At 41.3% G+C, this 22,805-nt stretch overlaps 4 pseudogenes; all 4 read right to left on the bottom strand.

The window, feature by feature from the left end:
* Positions 1-17,117: 17,117 nt before the first annotated feature.
* Positions 17,118-19,423, bottom strand: LOC129564019 (mortality factor 4-like protein 1; annotated as a pseudogene).
* A 338-nt stretch (positions 19,424-19,761) lies between these two features.
* LOC129564018 (mortality factor 4-like protein 1 pseudogene) lies at positions 19,762-20,496 on the bottom strand (annotated as a pseudogene).
* Positions 20,497-20,804: 308 nt separating this feature from the next.
* LOC129564017 (mortality factor 4-like protein 1 pseudogene) lies at positions 20,805-21,747 on the bottom strand (annotated as a pseudogene).
* Positions 21,748-21,800: 53 nt separating this feature from the next.
* On the bottom strand, positions 21,801-22,535 carry LOC129564016 (mortality factor 4-like protein 1 pseudogene; annotated as a pseudogene).
* Between the last annotated feature and the right edge of the window lie 270 nt (positions 22,536-22,805).

The following is a 22,805-nucleotide window of genomic DNA, read 5'->3' as shown; positions in this document are numbered from 1 at the left end:
ACATTCTGAAAGAGATGGGAATACCAGACCACCTGACCTGCCTCTTGAGAAACCTGTATGCAGGTCAGGAAGCAACAGTCAGAACTGTACATGGAACAACAGACTGGTTCCAAATAGGAAAAGGAGTACGTCAAGGCTGTCTATTGTCACCCTGCTTATTTAACTTATATGCAGAGTACATCACGAGGAACGCTGGGCTGGAAGAAGCACAAGCTGGAATCAAGATTGCTGGGAGAAATATCAATAACCTCAGATATGCAGATGACACTACCCTTATGGCAGAAAGTGAAGAGGAACTCAAAAGCCTCTTGATGAAAGTGAAAGAGGAGAGTGAAAAAGTTGGCTTGAAGCTCAACATTCAGAAAACCAAGATGATGGCATCTGGTCCCATCACTTCATGGAAAATAGATGGAAAAACAGTGGAAACAGTGTCAGACTTTATTTTTTGGGGGGCTCCAAAATCACTGCAGATGCTGATTGCAGCCATGAAATTAAAAGACGCTTACTCCTTGGAAGGAAAGTTATGACCAACCTTGATAGTATATTAAAAAGCAGAGACATTACTTTGCAAACCAAGGTCCGTCTAGTCAAGGCAATGGTTTTTCCCGTGGTCATGTATGAATGTGAGAATTGGACTGTGAAGAAAGCTGGTCGCCGAAGAATTGATGCTTTTGAACTGTGGTGTTGGAGAAGACTCTTGAGAGTCCCTTGGACTGCAAGGAGATCCAACCAGTCCATTCTAAAGGAGACCAGTCCTGGGTGTTCATTGGAAGGACTGATGCTAAAGCTAAAACTGCAATACTTCGGCCACCTCATGCGACGAGTTGACTCACTGGAAAAGACTCTGATTTTGGGAAAGGTTGGGGGCGAGAGGAGAAGGGGACAACAGAGAATGAGATGGCTGGATGGCATCACCGACTCTGTGGACATGAGTTTGAGTGAACTCCGGGAGTTGGTGATGTACAGGGAGGCCTGGCGTGCTGTGATTCATGGGGTCGCAGAGAGTCGGACACGACTGAGCGACTGAACTGAACTAAGAGTTCCTATCAGAGGGATAACAGCACCACAGCTGTACTGAATCCTCATGAAGGAGGCACACGTATGACTGGATTACAAGATTTACAGGAATGAGAGCTGCTCACTTCCCAGAAACTACAGCTCACAGAAAACCAAGGAAGGCACGAGATACAGACCATTTACTTATGAATGTGTAAAACTGAAGAAAGTCCACATTATTCCTACAATATGTTGAAAGTGCTTCAGAATTCACACAATACTAATTTTCTTTTGGTTCTTGTTAAATTATATATACCAGTTTATAACAAACGGTAAAATCTGTAACTCTGTTCAAAGTTTTAAAAGATTACTTAAAAATAGTTTCTTGTATTTCTATGCCACCTTTATAGTTCTTGTTTCTCATTTCTTAATTAGTAAATTCAGCATGCAGGTTCTATCCCAGGCTAACTTATAAATTTCTGGAAGGAATGGTCTCTTAAATCCACAGAGTGTTGAGGTGGGGAGCCCCCAACCACGTCAGATTCTTTTCACATATAATAATATACATGTTTCAATCCAGTCTCCCAAATTATTCTACCCTCGCCCTCTCCCAGATCCCGAAAGACTGCTCCACACATCTGTGTCTCTCCTGCTGTGTCATATACAGGGTTATCGTTATCATCCTGCTATATGCCATATATATGTGTTAGTATACTGTATTGGTGTTTTTATTTCTGGCTTACTTCACTCTGTATAATAGGCTCCAGTTTCATCCACCTCATTAGAACTAATTCAAATGTATTCGTTTTAATGGCTGAGTAATACTCCATTGTGTATATGTACCAAAGCTTTCTTATCCATTCATCTGCTGATGGACATCTAGGTTGCTTCCATGTCCTGGCTATTATAAACAGTGCTACAATGAACATTGGAGTACATGTGTCTCTTTCAATTCTAGTTTCCTCGGTGTGTATGCCCAGGAGTGCGATTGCTGGGTCATATGGCAGTTCTCTTTCCAGTTTCTTGAGAAATCTCCACGCTGTTCTCCATAGTGGTTGTACTAGTTCGCATTCCCACCAACAGTGTAAGAGGGTTCCCTTTTCTCCACACCCTGTCCAGCATTTATTGCTTGTAGACTTTTGGATAGCAGCCATTCTGACTGGTTTGAAATGGTATCTCATGGTGGTTTTGATTTGCATTTCTCTGATTATGAGGGATGTTGAGCATTTTTTCATGTTTGTTAGCCATCTGTATGTCTTCTTTGGAGAAATGTCTGTTTAGTTCTTTGGCCCATTTTTTGATTGGGTCGTTTATTTTTCTGGAGTTGAGCTGCAGGAGCTGCGTGTATATTTTGGAGATTAATCCTTTATCAGTTGCTTCATTTGCTATTATTTTCTCCCATTCTGAAGGCTGTCTTTTCACCTTGCTTATAGTTTCCTTTGCTGTGCAGAAGCTTTTAATTTTAATTAGGTCCCATTTGTTTAATTTTGCTTTTATTTCCAATATTCTGGGAGGTGGGTCTTGGAGGATCCTGCTGTGATTTATGTCGGAGAGTGTTTTGCCTATATTCTCCCCTAGGAGTTTTATAGTTTCTGGTCTTATGTTTAGATCTTTAATCCATTTTGAGTTAATTTTTGTGTATGGTGTTAGGGAGTGTTCTAGTTTCATTCTTTTACAAGTGGGTGACCAGTTTTCCCAGCACCACTTGTTAAAGAGATTGCCTTTTCTCCATTGAATATTCTTGCCTCCCTTGTAAAAGATAAGGTGTCCATAGGTGCATGGATTTATCTCTGGGCTTTCTATTTTGTTCCATTGATCTATATTTCTGTCTTTATGCCAGTACCATACTTTCTTGATGACTGTGTCTTTGTAGTAGAGCCTGAAGTACAGCAGGTTGATTCCCCCAGTTCCATTCTTCTTTCTCAAGATTGCTTTGGCTATGCGAGGTTTTTGTATTTACATACAAATTGTGAAATTATTTGTTCTAGCTCTGTGAAAAACACCGTTGGTAGCTTGATAGGGATTGCATTGAACTTATTAATGACTTTGGGTAATATATTCATTTTCACAATATTTATTCTTCCCATCCATGAACATGGTATATTTCTCCATCTATTAGTGTCCTCTCTGATTTCTTTCACTGATGTTTTATAGTTTTCTATATATAGGTCTTTTGTTTTTTTTAGGTAGATATATTCCTAAGTATTTTATTCTTTTTGTTGCAACAGTGAATGAAATTGTTTCCTTAATTTCTCTTTCTATTTTCTCATTATTAGCGTATAGGAATGTAAAGGATTTCTGTGTGTTAATTTTCTATCCTGCAACTTACTATATTCATTGGTTAGCTCTAGTAATTTTCTGGTAGGGTCTTTAGGGTTTTCTGTGTAGAGGATCATGTCATCTGCTAACAGTGAGAGGTTTACTTCTTCTTTTCCAATTTGAATTCCTTTTATGTCTTTTTCTGCTCTGATTGCTGTGACCAAAACTTCCAAAACTATGTTGAATAGTAGTGGTGAGAGTGGGCACACTTGTCTTGTTCCTGACTTTAGGGGAAACGCTTTCAATTTTTCACCATTGAGGATAATGTTTGCTGTGGGTTTTTCATATGTAGCTTTTATTACGTTGAGGAATGTTCCTTCTATTCCCGCCTTCTGGAGGGTTTTCATCATAAATGGATGTTGAATTTTGTCAAAGGCTTTCTCTGCATCTATTGAAGCAGGTGGATTCTTTAACAGGTGAGCCACCTGGGAAGCATGACACAAATAAAATTTACACAGATAAAAACTCCAAAATATTCTAAATGGATTAAGGGCATATTAGATGCTACAGTGGAGAAGGCAATGGCAAGCCACTCCAGTACTCTTGACTAGAAAATCCCATGGATGGAGGAGCCTGGTAGGCTGCAGTCCACAGGGTCGCTAAAGGTTGGCCAGGACTGAGTGACTTCACTTTCACTTTTCACTTTCACACATTGGAGAAGGAAATGGCAGCCTGCTCCAGTGTTCTTGCCTGGAGAATCCCAGGGACAGGGGAGCCTGGTGGGCTTCCATTTATGAGGTCACACAGAGTCGGACATGACTGAAGTGACTTAGCAGCAGCAGCAGCAGATGCTACAGAAATAAAGATTTGTGAATGTGGAGATATTCAATGCAAATAATAAAAGAGAAGATAATCAAACCATAAAATGAAGAGGAAATCAGTGAGATGTGGGCATTGTCAAAAAGTCAATTACATGTGTAATTAACATCCTCAAAGATAAAACAGAGATAAATGTGAAAAAAAAACATTGAAGAAATAGTGGCAGACAATGTCTTAAATTTGATGAAATGTAATCTATTCAGTTCAATATACACCTGTAGGCATATCAATTATTTGATGACTTCTTGGAAAAGACAAGCGGTAGCAGAGATTTATTTGGGTGGTGGTTTGATAAGATTCCTTATAAGAGGAAGTCTCTCACAGTAGGGAACCTTCCAGATACTTTTGGATCATTGCTCAGAAGGAGAAGAGGGATAGTGGACTCACAGAGGGGAGGGAAACAGAAAGAGAGCTTACATATATAGGTGATGTCACTCAGCAGCATGGCAGGGAATCTCTAGGGTCAGAACTCTGAACACAACAATGGTTTGGGGTCTTTTATAGACTCAAGGTTTGTCAAATCTGTGGCTAGCAGATGTTGGGTGCAGCTGAAGTCTGGGTTGAAGTATGGATTTTCTCAGGAATGGTTTCTACATATTTTTCTCAGCATTATGTGCTATTTCAGATTGGGAATTTGACATTTACATTGTGGTAACACTGGAATTCATATCCAATTCTCCAGGATTTTATGTGGTATTTTTTAAATCACTTAAAGTGTGGTATAAACATTTGAGACTTCGCTAGACCATTTTTACGAAGGCTATTTCTTACTGTATGTAATCACTGAAGTCTGTATTTTCATAACTTATATTTAGGAAATATTTTAGAAATTTCCTTTAATGCCACAAGCTATAATAGAACAAACAAGCCAAAAAAAAAAAAAAAAAGCAAAACAAACACAAAGACTCAGTTACCTCTCCTAGTCTTTGCAAATTGCCTCTTTTCTGTAGCCCAACATAAGCTTGATGTCTACTCAAGTCCTTTTTGAGCGTGTATCTCAGCTTTCCGAGTTTTCGCATATATATGGCTGGTGTTGAACATCCTAGTTCCACAAAAAGCCTCACTCTAGTTCCTTAGGTGGTCTGTTGTATGTCTCTGCCCATAATCTCTTGCCTCAGGTGTCTGTGGGTTTATTGTCCTCTTGTAGCTTTTATGAGGAGTGCCTGCTACTTATCCCACCTGTGTCCTGAGTTGGGAGAAGTAGAAATGAGTGCTTTGCTTCAGGTATCCCCTAAACACGTTAGCACAGATGTATACAATAATCTGCAAATAAGATCAGCCAGTTCTCTCTGGTTTAAGAGGGAACTGGGAACTAGAGTGCTCCCACTGCAAGACCAAGACTGACTCCACACCGGAAGAATGTGGGGAAAAGTAAACATACAAATAAATTTTTCTATCATTTTGGAGGATGTTTTTTTTTCTGATTGAGTGTTCACTTAGTTTCTATGAACCTTTGACTGTTCTCCAGAAATCTGACAATGATGGTTCAGAGAGCCCTGCTTGTTTTGTGTTTTTCCTGAAGGAGAATAAGGTCTTGGAAATTTGTAGTACCCCATTTTTCTGACCACCCATACTTTTAATATATCCCAGATCTGTAGTGAAAATCCACATTCACTCAAGTGTTGGTCATTCTTTTAAGGATTTGTGAACTGAAAGTGAAATTCACTCAGTCATGTGTGACTCTTTGGGATCCCATGGACTATACAGTCCAAGGAATTCTCCAGGCCAGAATACTGGAATGTGTAGCCTTTCCCTTCTCCAGGGGATCTCCCCAACCCAGGGATCGAACAGGTCTTCTGCATTGCATGCGGATTCTTTACAATTTATTAAACTTTTCAAAAAACATTTTTTTCAATTTAAAACTTTTTAAATATTGTTTCCTATTTCTTTTTTGGCTATGCTCTACAGACAGCATGTAAGATCTTAGTTCCCTGACCAGAAATGGAACCCATGCCCCGTACATTTAGCACAGTCTTAACCACTGGACTGACAGGGAAGTCCCTCTTTAATTTCTGATTGTAGTTTGTTATCCCCTTCCATCTCCTTACTTTAGACTTCTGAACAGTTGTTTTTATAGCTTCTTAAGTTGGAGACTTAGATCATTTATTCTAGATATTTATTTTCATGTATGTTCATTTATTTTGTTATTACTCATTTAAATAAATTATCTAATTTTGCTGTGATTACTGACTTCATCTATGGGTTATTTAGAAGTATGTTCCTTAGTTTTAAAAGTTTGTCTATTTTCTGGATTTTTCCCCTAGTAGGAGATTAAATTCTATTGCAACCAGACTGTATACTTATAATAAATTTTTAACTTGTCTTATGGCCATGTATGATGTCATATAAATGGAATCATATCACATATAGTCTTTCGGATCTGGCTTCTTTTATCAAAGTACATTTATAAGTTGAATGAATTACTAGTTCCTTATTTTTATTGCTAAGGAACACTCCATTCCATGTATGTAACAAGGTTTATCTATCCATTCACCTTTTGAAAGGCATCTAAGTTCCTTCAGTTTGGATAAATTTTTGAATAAAACTTCTATATATATGTCCAAGCTTTTGTATGAACATAATTTACATTTCTCTTGGATAAATCCTTAGGATTTGGATTGCCAGACATATGTTATGTGGTTATTTAACGTCATAAGAATCTGCCAAACTGTTTTCTAAAATGATTATAACATTTTACATTCTTACCAGGAGTGTGTGACATTTCTGTTGTTCTGTATTCTCTCCAAAACTTTGTATTTTAAGTTCTTGTTTATAGTTTTATCCATTTTAATAGGTGTGCAGTGATATCTAATTGCGTTTGGTTCCATTTTTCCCAAATGGTGATCACCATTGTTTTTCATTGGGGAAAGCAAATAAAAACAAAATGAGGTATCTTTATAGTCATACCAAAATAGCTAAAACTAAGAAGGCTGACAATTCCAAACTTGGTTAAGATGTAAAACAAATCTCATATGTTGTTTTGGTTCTTGGAAATAGTACACACACTTTGGGAGGGAATCCTATCTTGGCACTAGATACTGAAGCTAACAATATTCCTATTTATGCTGCAATACAGCAATCCCACTCCTAGAGAAACAAGTGCTTATGTGCCTGTACTCTGGAATGCAAGTATAAGAAATTCATAGCAAAGTAGTTTATAATGTACCCAAACTGGAAGTAACCACATGCCCATCAAGAATAGAATTAAATAAATTTTGGTCTATGAACACATCGATTACAAAGGATAAAATTCCTGCTGTACATACTACTATCAGTGAATATCATAGGTACTTATTTGACAGAACCCAAACACAAACTATGTAAAAATTAGTACATACTCTGATTTCTTTTTACATAATATTTAAGAAGAGGCAAAACAAATTTATGGTGACAGAAATAAGAACAGTGGTTGGCTATATAGTGGGTGATTGATTTAAAAGGGGCATAAGAGGGAATTCCCTATCAGTCCAGTGGTTAGGACTTCACACTCTCACTGCTGAGGTCCTGGGTTTGATCCATAGATAAGGGAACTAAGATCTTGCAAGCTGTGGGGCACAGCCAAAAACAAAACAGTTAAATAAATAAATGGGACATAAGAGAACTGTATGGAATAATAAATTGAAAAGGGTAGTAATTATGAGGTTATATGCAAATGTAAAATTTCAATCTATATAATTAAGATTATACACTGGAATATTACCCAGCCTTAAAGAAGTGAAAATTTGCAATAATATGAATGGACCTGAAGGGTATTATGCTTAGTGAAATAAGTCAGACAGAGAAAGACAAATACTGTATGTTATCATTTAATGTGGAATCTTAAAAATGAAATAAATGAAAAAATAGAAGCAGAATTGCATATATAGAGAAAAGTCTAGTAGTTAACCGTGGGGCAAGAAAGGCATGATATGGGATTGAAAAATACAAGCTACTATGTGCAAAACAAATAAGCTACAAAGATATTGTACAGTGTAGAGGATTTAGCCAATATTTTTTAACAACAGTAAATGGAACATAATCTATAAAAATATTGAATGTTGTATATGTGAAACTAATATAAATCAACTGTACTTCAGTAAAAATAAATAAAAATCACAAAACCTCAAAAAATAAAGATATATGACAGAAAGATTAATACACCTTATTGAATGCATTTATATGTCTTGTTATTGTTACATGATTTGTTTGCTTTAATTAGACTTATTAACCTAAAAACAGCTTTTAAATTAATCTGAGAGTTTAAATTAATCTGAGGTCTTATATATAAATTTACCTATAAAACAAAGTGTAAAATCATTTTCTGGAAAATATGTTTTCACTTATTGGATGAATAAAATAGTTATGAAATCAGGGCCTTGAGAAAGAAACACAGTCTTATTTTCTTACAATATAATTTTCTTCACTGTAGTAGCTGAGATCTGCAAATTCTGAAAAATTTAAGGCTGAAAATTGTTGGTGTCCAAATCACGTTGGAGAGGCCTCAGGTAAATATGAGGTTATGTCTCCAGTTAGAAGGAACTAAGAATGATAGTGAGTGAAAGCACGTGATTAAAGTATCAATGTAACTTGGAAGTTTCTCACTTTTGATGTATTTGGTTTAAGCTAGAATTTTAAGATAATTGTTGAAAAAGCTTAAATTTAACTAACATCTTATGGAAAAAACCCAAATGAACTTTTTGGCTAACCCAATATTAATAAAGAATTATTGAGTAATGTCAACATCATGGCATCATGAAATGCTCCCTTTTTCTCTCCTCTTCAGTCTATAACCATTAAAACAGCTATAACTCAACAAGATGCCTCTGCCCAAGACTCTGGACAGTTCTACACATCTGTACATCTAAAGGTAGGTGGAGTGGACACATAGAAGAGGTAGAACAAGGGGAGCAGTTGAGACAGTGCCTGTGATCCTGGACCCCCAGCTGCAGTGGCCGAGCCTGCAGCCCCAGAGAACCCTGTAGCATCAGGGAAGGCAACACACAGATAATCAGCCTTTCAGCTGCAGTGGTGTCCACAGCCACAGGGAACTAACTGAACATAGGGACAGTAAAACCTGTGACCCTGTCCCATCAGCCATAGAGGCACCTATGACTCTGGCCCTGCAATACCACCTATAGTGGTGGCACTCATGAACCCAACAACCCTAGTCAAGGCAGAGACACCTTTGATCTTGGGTCCCCACCCCTCCAACTCAGGATACTGGATCCAATACAGGTGCCCACCATACTGGTGCCACAGGCAGCAGTGCCAGTTATACCAGTAGCAGCAAGGCATTTGTGACTCCCGTGGCACAATCAGCAACATTGAGGGGAGATACCTCTGAAAGAGTCCTTGTAGGGTGGAAAGCTTCAATTCTCAGGTATACCCAGAGGTAGCTCTGGGAAGAGAAATGAAAAACTTGTGATATAGTGCCACCTACTGGAAAAGATAAGAAAGGCCTCTAATTACTAACCTGTTGAATTCTTAGAATCAAGGAAGAGAAGAAAAAGGAGAGAAAGAGAAGGAAGAAAGGTGTTCGTTACTTCAAATGCATCAGCAGAGGAACAACATCAAGTAACATGAAGAACCACACTAATATAGTATCACAAGAAGAAAATAACAGTTCCCAAGAAGCCATGTAAATGGAATTTTGCCATGTAACTGATCAGAATTCAAAGTAACTGTCATGAAGAAACTCAATGATATACAAGAAAACCTAGAAAACCTAGAAAGGCAGTTCAGTCAGCTCATGAATAAAATTAACAGAAGGAGAAACTGAAACTCTTAAAAAAAAACAGTAGGTGTGCTCAGTTGTGTCCAACTCTGCAACCCCATAGACTGCATCCCACAAGGCTTCTCTGTCCATGGGATTTCCCAGGCAAGAATACTGGAGTGGCTTTCTATTCCCTACTCTAGGGGATCTTCCCAACCCAGGTATCGAATCTGCATCTCCTGTATCTCCTGCATTGGCAGGTGGATTCTTTACCACTGAGCTACCTGTGAATCCCTAAAAAAAAAAAAAAAAAAAAAACAAATTATTAATTTGAAGAACCCCCCAAAATGAGATGAATAATGCATATAAAGCATTGTAAATAGAAAAGACCATGTGGAAGACAGAATCAGTGAGTTCAAAGGTAGAACTCTAGCAGTGACACATGTAAAAGAAGAGAAAGAAAGAAAATCTGAAAAAATGAAGAAATTTTATGAGAACTACCCAACTCTATTACAACGGGAGAAATTAAGATAACGGGTATCCCAGAAGAAGAAGGGTAGAAGGTAGTATAACAGCAATCATTTAAAGAAATAATAGGTGATAAATCACAGCAGGATCCTCCATGACCCACCTCCCAGAATATTGGAAATAAAAGCAAAAATAAACAAATGGGACCTAATTAAAATTAAAAGCTTCTGCACAGCAAAGGAAACTATAAGCAAGGTGAAAAGACAGCCTTCAGAATGGGAGAAAATAATAGCAAATGAAGCAACTGACAAAGAATTAATCTCAAAAATATACAAGCAACTCCTGCAGCTCAATTCCAGCAAAATAAACGACCCAATCAAAAAATGGGCCAAAGAACTAAACAGACATTTCTCCAAAGAAGACATACAGATGGCTAACAAACACATGAAAAGATTCTCAACATCACTCATTATCAGAGAAATGCAAATCAAAACCACAATGAGGTACCATTTCACGCTAGTCAGAATGGCTGCTGTCCAAAAGTCTACAAGCAATAAATGCTGGAGAGGGTGTGGCGAAAAGGGAACCCTCTTACACTGTTGGTGGGAATGCAAACTAGTACAGCCACTATGGAGAACAGTGTGGAGATTCCTCAAAAAACTGGAAATAGAACTGCCATATGATCTAACAATCGCACTCCTGGGCATACACATTGAGGAAACCAGAATTGAAAGAGACACATGTACTCCAATGTTCATCGCAGCACTGTTTACAATAGCCAAGACGTGGAAGCAACCTAGATGTCCATCAGCAGATGAATGGATAAGAAAGCTTTGGTACATATACACAATGGAGTATTACTCAGCCATTAAAACGAATATATTTGAATTAGTTCTAATGAGGTGGATGAAACTGGAGCCTATTATACAGAGTGAAGTAAGCCAGAAAGAAAAACACCAATATAGTATACTAACACATATATATGGAATTAAGAAAGATGGTAATGATAACCTTGTTTATGAGACAGCAAAAGAGACACAGATGTATAGAACAGTCTTTTGGACTCTGTGAGAGAGGGTGAGGGTGGGATGATTTGGGAGGATGGCATTGAAACATGTATATTATCATATGTGAAATGAATCGCCAGTCCAGGTTCCATGCATGATACAGGGTGCTCGGGACTGGTGCACTGGGATGACCCAGAGGGATGATGTGGGGAGGGAGGTGGGAGGGGGGTTCAAGATGGGGAGCACATGTACACCTGGGGTGGATTCATGTCAATGCATGGCAAAGTTCAGTTCAGTTCAGTTCAGTTCAGTCGCTCAGTCGTGTCCGACTCTCCGCGACCCCATGAATCACAGCACGCCAGGCCTCCCTGTCCATCACCAACTCCCGGAGTTCACTCAAACTCATGTCCACAGAGTCGGTAATGCCATCCAGCCATCTCATTCTCCGTCGTCCCCTTCTCCTCCCGCCCCCAACCTTTCCCAGCATCAGAGTCTTTTCCAGTGAGTCAACACGTCGCATGAGGTGGCCAAAGTATTGCAGTTTCAGCTTTAGCATCAGTCCCTCCAATGAACATCCAGGATTGATCTCCTCTAGAATGGACTGGCTGGATCTCCTTGCAGTATAAGGGACTCTCAAGAGTCTTCTCCAACACCACAGTTCAAAAGCATCGATTCTTCGGCGGTCAGCCTTCTTCACAGTCCAACTCTCACATCCATACATGACCACAGGAAAAACCATTGCCTTGACTAGACGGACCTTGGTTGGCAAAGTAATGTCTCTGCTTTTTAATATACTATCAAGGTTGGTCATAACTTTCCTTCCAAGGAGCAAGCGTCTTTTAATTTCATGGCTGCAATCAGCATCTGCAGTGATTTTGGAGCCCAAAAAAACAAAGTCTGACACTGTTTCCACTGTTTTTCCATCTATTTCCCATGAAGTGATGGGACCAGATGCCATGATCTTTGTTGAGCTTCAAGCCAACCTTTTCACTCTCCTCTTTCACTTTCATCAAGAGGCTTTTGAGTTCCTCTTCACTTTCTGCCATAAGGGTAGTGTCATCTGCATATCTGAGGTTATTGATATTTCTCCCGGCAATCTTGATTCCAGCTTGTGCTTCTTCCAGCCCAGCGTTCCTCATGATGTACTCTGCATATACCACTACAATATTGTAAAGTAATCAGCTTCCAATTAAAAGAAATAACTTTAAAAGAAAGAAATAATAAGTGAGAACTTCCCAAATATGGGGAAGGAACAGGATATAGCATTTCATGAAACCAAGAGAATACCTAATTACCTCAATGCAAAAAGACCTTCCTCAAGATGTATTATATTAAAACTATCAAAAGTCAATGACCAAGGCAGAATTTTAAAATCAGGCAGGGAAAAAAGAATGGTTACCTACAAAGAAACTCCTATTAGGCTATCAGCAGATTTCTGTATAGTCAAGGAGAGAGTGGAATGACGTACTCAAAATACTAAAAGATAAAAACTGTCAACCAATAATACAATATTTAGCAAGATGCCATTCAGCTATGAAGGAGAAATAAAAGCCTTTTCCAGAAAAACAAAAGCTAAGGGAGTTTGTCAACCCTAGACCTGCTTACAAGACATGTTGAAAGCACCTCTTCTATCTGAAACAAAAAGGCAAAGGCACAGAAATCTTTGAGTAAGGTGATAGAATCAGACATTTTCAACTCCATATTAGAATGGGCTGTTAAATAGTTTATTATAGCATGAAGGTTAAAGAGAAAAGACAGTAAAAAATAATTACACCTACTGCAATTTTATAAGAAAATCAAAACATTAAAAGGGATAGATAATGTGAGATAACAAGAGCATAAAAGGGGGAAGAGAACAAGGGTGAAAATCAGGCAAATAAAGATAAGATGCTATCCGCAGAAAAAGGGCTATTTTGTCTATGAGACATCTTAAAAATACCTCATGGTAACCACAAAACATACATCTATAGCACAGATACACAAAAAAGAGGAAACTGAGAAAAACAGAAAACTACAAACAAAATGGTAGAAAACTAAAAAATAAATGAGTTATAAAGCAATCAGAAAACAAGAAGTAAGACTGCTACCTCATGCCATACACAAAATAAAGTAGACTAAAGACTTGAATGTGGCATATGAAACCATAAACTCCTAGCAGAAAACAGAAAGAGTACGTTCTTTAACATCAGTTTAGCAGTACCTTTCTGGATGTCTTTTCATTCAAGGGAAGCAAAACCAAAAATAAGTAAATGGAACTACAGCAAATTAAATGGTTTCTGCACAGCTCAGGAAACCAAAACATAATCAAAAGACAACCTACTAAAAGAGAGAATGTATTTGCAAATCATAAATTTGGTAAGAGTTAATGGCCAAAATATATAAAGAACACATACAAGTCAATAACAAAAAAACAAAATCCCAATTTTAAAAAATGGACAGAGGAGCTGAATAAACATTTTTCCACAGATGACATATGATAGTTCAACAGGCAAATGAAAGGATGTTCAACATCCTTAATTATTAGAAAAATGAAAATCAAAACCACAATGAGCTGTTGCCTCACAACTGTTGGAATGCTATTATCAAAGAGGTAGGAAATCACAAGTGTTGGAGAGGATGTGGAGAAAAGAACTCTGTCATTTTGCGCTTACTGTAGGGCAAATGGCTCTGCCAGTTGGGACTACAATTTATCAAGCTGGCAGAGCGACAACTTTCATTGTTGTAGAAAATTATTCAATTCTGAACAGTTCATATTGAAGAGAGGTTTGAGCAGGCAAAACTTACCAATAAATTCTTGATAACTTCAACTTACCAAAACTGTAATGACACTGGCCCAGAAGACAGAGATCATTTGGGTCCCTGGAACCTGGAGCATATCTCCCTGAAAGATTTATCTGCCTCAGCTGCCACCAGGGTCCCTGAGTTTCAGGATCAGATATAATACAACAAAGCAGGATCTCCCTATAAAAAAATAAAAATAATTTTTGTCACAGTTGCTTCAGAATGAAGACAAAGCAAAGAAAGTAGGATGCTGAAGAATTCTATAAAATTATACATTAATAGCTTTAACTTTTAGCTAATTATTTCTCATAAGCAGGATGTCAAGACAGTGACCAGTTTATGGTAGAATAGTGATACATCTACAAATGACTTCTGAACTAAAGCTGTTTAATATGCATGTTTGTTGATGCAGTATGGTCACCCAGAAAATCACTCTGCCAGTAATAGCTTCCAGTAGATGTAGCCTTGGTCCTGAGACACTGGCCACCAGCTTCAGTGTACCAATATTGGGAAAAGTAGTCAAATATTAGAAATATTTGTACAAAGAATTAATTGGTGAACAAACCATAATTAGAGGGAAACCCAAAACATCATATGACTAACATTGAAACATAATTTTTAGAAATATTTGTAGTAATATAACTTTATATTAACAAAACTATGGTTATCTGTGAAGAATACATTAGTTTTTTTAATCATGCAGAGGTCAAATGAGAACTGAATATGGGATGGATTGTGTTACTCTTTATCATTCCTAAACTTTATGTTGAGTTTAGATGACTAAAATACATGTTTTTAAATTTAAAGAAAAAATTTACTGAAAATCTGAAAAACAATTTTCAGGGTCTTTTTTTGGCAAGGTAATAGGTTATAAAAATGAAAATTAATGGAGTGATAGGGGACTTAAAATTTAAAAAAAAAAACTTTTTTTTAATTTAAAAAATGATAATAGTAGAAATATATCTAGGACTTTCCCTGGAGCTGTTGCGGACCATCTGGGGTCAGTTCATTTTCAGATAGTTCCTTGGTCCAGCTTGCACTTCTCAAGGGCTATAGGCCCCTTCCTATGTAGTTGGTGCTAACTACTGGGTTTTAATCTATTGCACCTGTCACTTCCAAAGCAGTTCCCTCTGTTTATTTTAGCTTCTTCTGTTTGCTGGTCTCTTCAGTGTCTAATTTCCACCCTGACACAACGGGGGCGGTGGTGGTGACTTTTTTAGGCCCACTTGTTCAGTTGTACTGTGGGGAGGGAGGAATGCTGCAAGCAAATATCATTGGCATGTGTGGGCATTGCAGCTCACAGTGTTTCAGCTGCACACTGGGTTTGCCCCCGCTCATGGTGTGTGTGCCTTCACTGCTCAGGCTCTAGGTTGTTCTGCCAGGAACTGTCTGATGTGTGCCCTGGGTTGCATGCACTTCCCAGGTCTAAGTCACTCAGGTTCACTCGGGTACTCCACAAAGGCACAGAATTGGTTGGGCCTGCGCTTTAGGCCCATCCCAGGTCCAAGCAGCTCAGGTGACCAGGTGCTTGGCTAGCACAGTAGCTCCCAGTTGAAGGCTGTGACTTATAGCCTCCCCCATCCCAGCTGCTAGGTTTACTGGGTGTACAATGGCGTACCTTCTCAGGTGTGCCGTGTGTCTCTTCTGGGGAGCTGATCTCTGGCTGCGACCCTCCTGGTGGATGTCAACCGTCCAGAATCCCAAGAAGCCGCAGTTTGGTATAGGATGCCTCACTGGGGCCAGGATTGCCTCCTTCCAGCTCTGGCTGCCCTCTCTTGCCTGTCTCTGGTGGGGGATGGGCCGGGCTGCAGCTGGCTAGCTCTGCTCAGCCCTTTGTTCTGTGAGCCAGTCTGGCAGCGTCTTAGGTTACGGTTAGGTTAGGTTAGGTTAGGTTAGGTTACGGTTTTCACGGGATTGCTATCCCACGTTCTGGGTTTCTATCTCAAGTTAGTTCCCTCAGATTGCCCTCGGGGTATTCAGGCCCGGTCCTTAGCCAAATTACTGCAGCCTGCGCCTCCCTGTCCAGCCCCCGCTTGCTAGTGGGGAATGCGAGCATCTGGACTGCTGCTCCACTGGGAGTTGCTGTTAGGCATGTAATCTGTGGGTTTTAATAATTTATTTTTCCTCCTGATTATTTGCCCTCTGAGATTACAAGGCTCATCACAGACCAGCCAGAGAGAGTGTTTCCTGGTGTTTGGAAAGTTCTTTTTTAAGTCTCCTTCCCAGGGCAGATCTCTTTCCCTACCTCTTTTGCCTCTCTTTTTATCTTTTATATTTTGTCCTACCTCCTTTTGAAGACAATGGGCTGCCTTTCTGGGTGCCTGATGTCCTCTGCCACCATTCAGAAGTTGTTTTGTGTAATTTGCTCGGCATTGAAATGTTCTTTTGATGAATTTTTGGGGGAGAGAGTGTTCTCCCCATCCTAACAATTTCTAAAAGATTAACTTTTCCAGAAAACTGTAGCTGCACAATGTATTGTGTCTATCATGTTAAAACATGCACTAGGCACAAATACACAAACCATGAAAGACGCCACCTTTCTTCAACAATCTGAGCAAAGATAAAATGCCTAACGAACAACATGGATGGATGACTTGCAGAGGATGGGCTCTTTTTACTTTAAGCACCATAAAAAATGGGGGGAGCACAAGTAGATGAGTGTGGTCAGTTATATACACTGAATTGAACATTTGGCACTCAGAATCAGAGTATTATGTCATACAGCATTAGCACATATTATAAAAAAGTGTCGTGACAAAGAAATAGAAACTACCAGCATCCAAAAGCAGCTTTCTCAACTAAGCAATAAAACACTGGAGAGTTTGTTGTCCATCACTGAATACACTGGTAGCAACTCTGAAATGAAAAAAGGAAAAAGGAGCTGTAATTCCCTTTATTTTGTCTATTTAAAATCAAACAAAACAAACATCAATTTTGTTGTACATGAACATTTACAAAGTACATTGTTTGTAAAGGAGAAGGACTAAGAAACAAAATGTGCTTACAGAGATCAAAAGTGGATGGGTGAAAGCACCTCACACAGCTTTCCAACGGTACTCAGGGAGAGCAACTTCATAATTGCTGGCAATAAACAAAGTTGTAGAGCTTTTTGCCAGGTATTTTAGGAACTCAGGAAGATGATTCATTCAGTAATAAAGTAAGGCTCTTCTCATTCAGAGGTGTATAGGCCAACATTGCTCCAATTCTGACAATCTCAGGAGATGTGAGGCCCCATAAACCTGGGACGTGGGTGCATCAGGGTGGTCCACAAGGATCTCAGCATATGTGGCCTCTCAAATTTGTAGAGCAGTTCAGTGCCCAGCATCATATTGAAGTACTCGTTTGTCCCGGTCGACCTCATTGATGGCATACTCCTTATAATCTGTGTTTCTTCAAGATCTCTTATACTTTGCATAACTCTCTAAAATGAAGGGCTTCCCTAGTGGCTCAGCAGCAGACAATCTGCTTTCAATGCAGGGGCTACAGGAGACACAGGTTCAATCCATGGGACAGAAAGATACCCTGGAGAAGAACATGGTAATCTACTCAAGTAATCTTCCAAGGAGAATCCCATGGACAAAGCAGCGTGGTAAGCTGTAGTCCAAGGGGTGGCAAAGAGTTGACACTACTGAAGCAACATGCACTGCACTAACTAAAATGAAATCCGCATTCTACTTCGCAGGAAAATAAAACAGTTGTTTTGGCCAGGGACTTAAGTCTCACTCATCATTGAGCCACCGTTTCAGTCACTCAGGAATCGTGACTTTGACTTCAGCTTTGCTCATGAATGATTCCTCGTTTTCAACAGTAGGATCTACTCGAGCCCTTCTCCCGGGAGGAGGCCGAGGTGTCTCCCTGGGGCTGCTACCATGTCCATGTCAAGGTGTCTTCAGTTTGCTCTTTGTCGTGCTCTTTGTCGTTTTCTCTTCAACTTTTTTCTGCTGCATCGCACCAGGCTTCTTGCCAGGGGACGCCCCTTTCCTGCATTTTCTACCATGCATACCACTCCTGGTTGGCGCTTTGAAGTTTTTGTTGCTTCTGCAGATGGGTATCCATGTGCTAGAGGACTTGGCTTTCTGGAACCCATTCCAACGACTGTAATATGTGAACTATGTCACTTGTATATGTCTTATGGCAACTTGTGGCTACTTCATTTCATCAAAAGAGGCCACCGCATAGATAGCACTCTCTCACCCTCTTGGAATGTAGGCTTGGTGTCCTTCTTCCGCACCGTTTTAAGAGATTCACTACTGCCACCGCCGCCTTCTCCCACAAGCCCTGACTACTGGCCCCTACACTCTCCCCCACCCAGCTGTGGGTCACTGCGCTGTTAGGCATTGCCAGCTCTATATCCTGGGCCCAATTTGTCGGCATCCGTAGACTGCCCAGCACACAGACCTACAATATTTTGTTGAGGACCTAAATATTTCATCAGAAGGCAGAAGAGGACCTAGATAATACATTTGGTCTTCCAAGACTCAGACGTCATAGATTTGCTCTCAGAGCAGGAGGGACTGGAGAAACAAGTTCGATCCCTGGGTCAGGAAGATACCCTGGAGAAGGCCATGGTAACCCCCTCCATTATTCTTGCCTGGAGAATCCCAGGACAGAGGGTCCTGGTGTTACGGTCCATGGGGATGCAAAGAGTCAGAGGCTCCTTAAGTTTAGAAGAACACTCGCATGAGAGTGGAACCCACATGCCTCTTGGCAGATAGATGAAAGAGCTGGTTTTGGCCGGGTACTTAAGTCTCAGTCATCATCGAGCCACCGTTTCAGTCGTTCAGGAATCGTGACTTTGACTTCAGCTCTGCTTATTAATGTTTCCTCATTTTCAACAATAAGATCTACTCAAGCACTTCTCCGGCAAGGAGTCTGAGGTGTTTCCCTGGGGCTGCTACCATGTCCATGTCAAGGTGTCTTCAGTTCGCTCTTTGTAGTTTTCTCTTCAACTTTTTTCTGCTACATCACACCAGGCTTCTTGCCAGGGTCAAGCCCACACCTGCGTCTTTCCCTCAGCCTACCACTCCTGGTTGGCACTTTGAAGTTTTCGTTGCTTCTCCAGATGGGTATTCATGTGCTAGAGGACTCTGCTTTCAGGATCCCATTCCAACGACTGTTATATGTGATGTATGTCACTTGTTTATGTCTTATGGCAACGTGTGGCTACTTTTTTCATCAAAAGAGGCCCATGCACCCACGACACTCTCTCACCCTCCTGCAATGTAGGCTTGGGGTCCTGCTTCCGCTCCGTTGATAAGAGAGTCGCTGCTGCCACCTCCCCCTTCTCCAACCAGCCCTGAGTAATGGCCCCTGCACTCTCACCCATGCAGCTGTGGGTCATCCGTGCCCTCAGGCATTGCCAACTTTATATCTTGGGCCCATTTTGCCAGCGTCAGCAGACTGTCCAGCACCTAGACCTCCAGTATTTTCTTGAGGACCTAGGTATTTCATCAGAAGTAAGACGATGACCGAGACAACAAATTTGGCCTTCCAAGACTCGGACGGTAAAGAAACGTCTTTCAGAGCAGGAGGGATTGTAGACACAGGTTCGATCCCTGAGTCAAGAAGATCCCCTGGAGAAGGCCATGGTAACCCCCTCCATTATTCTTACCTGGAGAATCCCATGGACAGGAGCCTTGTGGGGTTTGGTCCACGGGGATGCAAAGAGTCAGTTGCGACTTAAGTCAGGAACAGCACACGCCAGATAATGATATCCACATTAGTCCTGGCAGATAGATGAAAGAGCTGGTTTTGGGCGGGTACTTAAGTCTCAGTCATCAAGGAGCCACTGTTTCAGTCGTTCAGGAATCGTGACTTTGACTCCAGCTTTGCTCAGGAGTATTTCCTCGTTTTCAACAGCAGGATGTACTGGAGCCCTTCTCCAGGGAGGAGGCCGACATGTCTCCCTGGGGTGGCCACCATGTCCATGTCCAGGTGTCTTCGTTTTGTTCTTTTTCGTTTTCACTTCAACATTTTTCTGCTGCATCGCAACAGGTTTCTTGCCAGGGTCCGCCCCACGCCTGCATCTTCTGCCATGCATACCACTCCTGATTGGCTCTTTGAAGATTTCGTTGCTTCTGCAGATGGCTATCCATGTGCTTGAGGACTCTGCTTTCAGGAACGCATTCCAACGATTGTAACATGTGAAGTATGTCACTTGTTTTTGTTTTATGGCAACTTGTGGCTACTTCATGTCACCAAAAGAGGCCCACACACGGACAGCACTCTCTCACCCTCCTGGAATGTGGGCTTGAGGTCCTGCTTCCTCAACGTTTTATGAGATTTGCTCTTGCCACCGCCATCTTCTCCCACCAGCCCTAACTCCTGGCCCCTACACTCTCCCCCACCCAGCTGTGGAGCAACCACGCTGTCAGGCATGGCCAGCTCTATATCTTGGGCCCAATTTCCAGGCATCCACAGACCACTCAGCACCCAGAACGACAATATTTTATTGAGGACCTAAATATTTCATCAGAAGGCAGAAGAGGACCGAGAGAATATATTTGGTCTTCCAAGACACAGACATTATAGAATTGCTCTCAGAGCAGGAGGGACTGGGGAAACAAGTTCGAAACCTGGGTCAGGAAGATGCCCTGGAGAAGGCCATGGTAACCCCTCCATTATTCTTACCTGGAGAATCCCATGGACAGAGGTTCCTGATGGGATACGGTCCACGGGGAGCAAAGAGTCAGAGTCTCCTTACATTTGGAAGAACACTCGCACTAGAGTAAACCCACATGCCTTTTGGCAGATAGATGAAAGAGCTGGTTTTGGCCGGGTACTTAAGTCTCAGTCATCATTGAGCCACCGTTTCAGTCGTTCGGGTATCGTGACTTTGACTTCAGCTTTGCTCATGAATGTTTCCTCTCTTTCAACAGTAGGATCTACTCGAGCACTTCTCCGGTGAGGAGCCTGAGGTGTCTCCCTGGGGCTGCCACCATGTCCATGTCCAGGTGTCTTCGGTTGGTTCTTTGTCGTTTTCACTTCAACATTTTTCTGCTGCATCGCACCAGGCTTCGTGCCAGGGTCAAGCCCACGCCTGCGTCTTTCCCTCAGCCTACCCCTCCTGGTTGGCACTTTGAAGTTTTCGTTGCTTCTCCAGATGGGTATCCATGTGCTAGAGGACTCTGCTTTTTGGAAGCCATTCCAACGACTGTAATATGTGAAGTATGTCTCTTGTTTATGTCTTATGGCAACTTGTGGCTACTTCATTTCATCAAAAGAGGCCCACGGATGCACAGCACTCTCTTACCCTCCTGGAATGTAGGCTTGGGGTCCTGCTTCCGCTCCGTTGATAAGAGATTCGCTGCTGCCACCGCCGCCGCCTTCCACCAGCCCTGAGTAATGGCCGCTACACTCTCACCCACCCAGCTGTGGGTCAGCTGCACTGTCAGGCATCACAAGCTCTATATCTTGGGCCCGTTTTGCCAGGGTCCGCAAACTGTCCAGCACCCAGACCTACAGTATTTTCTTGAAGCCCTAGGTCTTTCATCAGAAGTAAGATGATGAACGAGAAAACAAATTTGGTCTTCGAAGGCTCAGACGGTAAAGAATCGTTCTGCAGAGCTGGAGGGATAGTGACACAGGTTCGATCTCAGGGTTAGGATGATCCCCTGAAGAAGGCCATGGTAACCCCCTCCATTATTCTTGCCTTGAGAATCCCATGTACAGGATCTTTTTGGGGACGGTCCATGGGGATGCAAAGGGTCAGTCCCAACTTAAGTCAGGAACAACACAGGTAGGAAAATGATATGCACATTCGTCCTGCAAGATAGATGAAAGAGCTGGTTTTTGCTGGGTACTTAAGTGTCAGTCATCAAGGAGCCACCATTTCAGCCATTCAGGAATCGTGACTTTGACTCCAGCTCTGCTCAGGAGTATTTCCTCGTTTTCAACAGCAGAATATACTGGAGCCCTTCTCCAGGGAGGAGGCTGACGTGTCTCCCTGGGGCGGCCACCATGTCCATGTCCAGGAGTCTTCGTTTTGTTCTTTTTCGTTTTCACTTCAACGTTTTTCTGCTGCATCGCTGAAGGCTTCTTGCGAGGGGCCACCCCTCGCCTGCATCTTCTGCCATGCATACCACTCCTGATTGGCTCTTTGAAGATTTCGTTGCTTCTGCAGATGGCTATTCATGTGCTTGAGGACTCTGCTTTCAGGAACCCATTCCAACAACTGTAAAATGTGAAGCATGTCACTTGTTTATGTCTTATGGCAACTTGTGGCTACTTCATGTCACCAAAAGAGGCCCACGCATGGACAGCACTCTCTCAGCCTCCTGGAATATAGGCTTGGGGTCTTACTTCCGCACTGTTTTAAGAGATTTGCTACTGCCACCACCGCCTTCTCCCACCAGCCCTGACTTCTGGCCCCTATACTCTCCCCTACCCAGCTGTGGGTCATCCGTGCCGCCAGGCATCACCAGCTCTCTATCTTGGGCCGAATTTGCTGGCATCCGCAGACTGCCCAGCACCCAGACCTACAAGATTTTGTTGAGGATCTAACTATTTCAGCAGAAGGAAGAAGAGGACCGAGACAATACATTTGGTCTTCCAAGACTTAGACGTTATAGAATTGCTCTCAGAGCAGGAGGGACTGGAGAAACAAGTTTGATCCCTGGGTCAGGAAGATACCCTGGAGAAGGCCATGGTAACCCCCTCCATTATTCTTGCCTGGAGAATCCCATGGACAGAGGATCCTGGAGGGTTACGGTCCACGGGGATGC

This window comes from Moschus berezovskii, chromosome X (assembly GCF_049115385.1).
Source record: "Moschus berezovskii isolate FMDL1 chromosome X, NW_MosBer_1.0, whole genome shotgun sequence".
Lineage (NCBI taxonomy): Eukaryota > Metazoa > Chordata > Mammalia > Artiodactyla > Moschidae > Moschus > Moschus berezovskii.
Note: the sequence above shows the minus strand (reverse complement) of the source record. Positions and strands in the feature narration are given on the sequence as shown.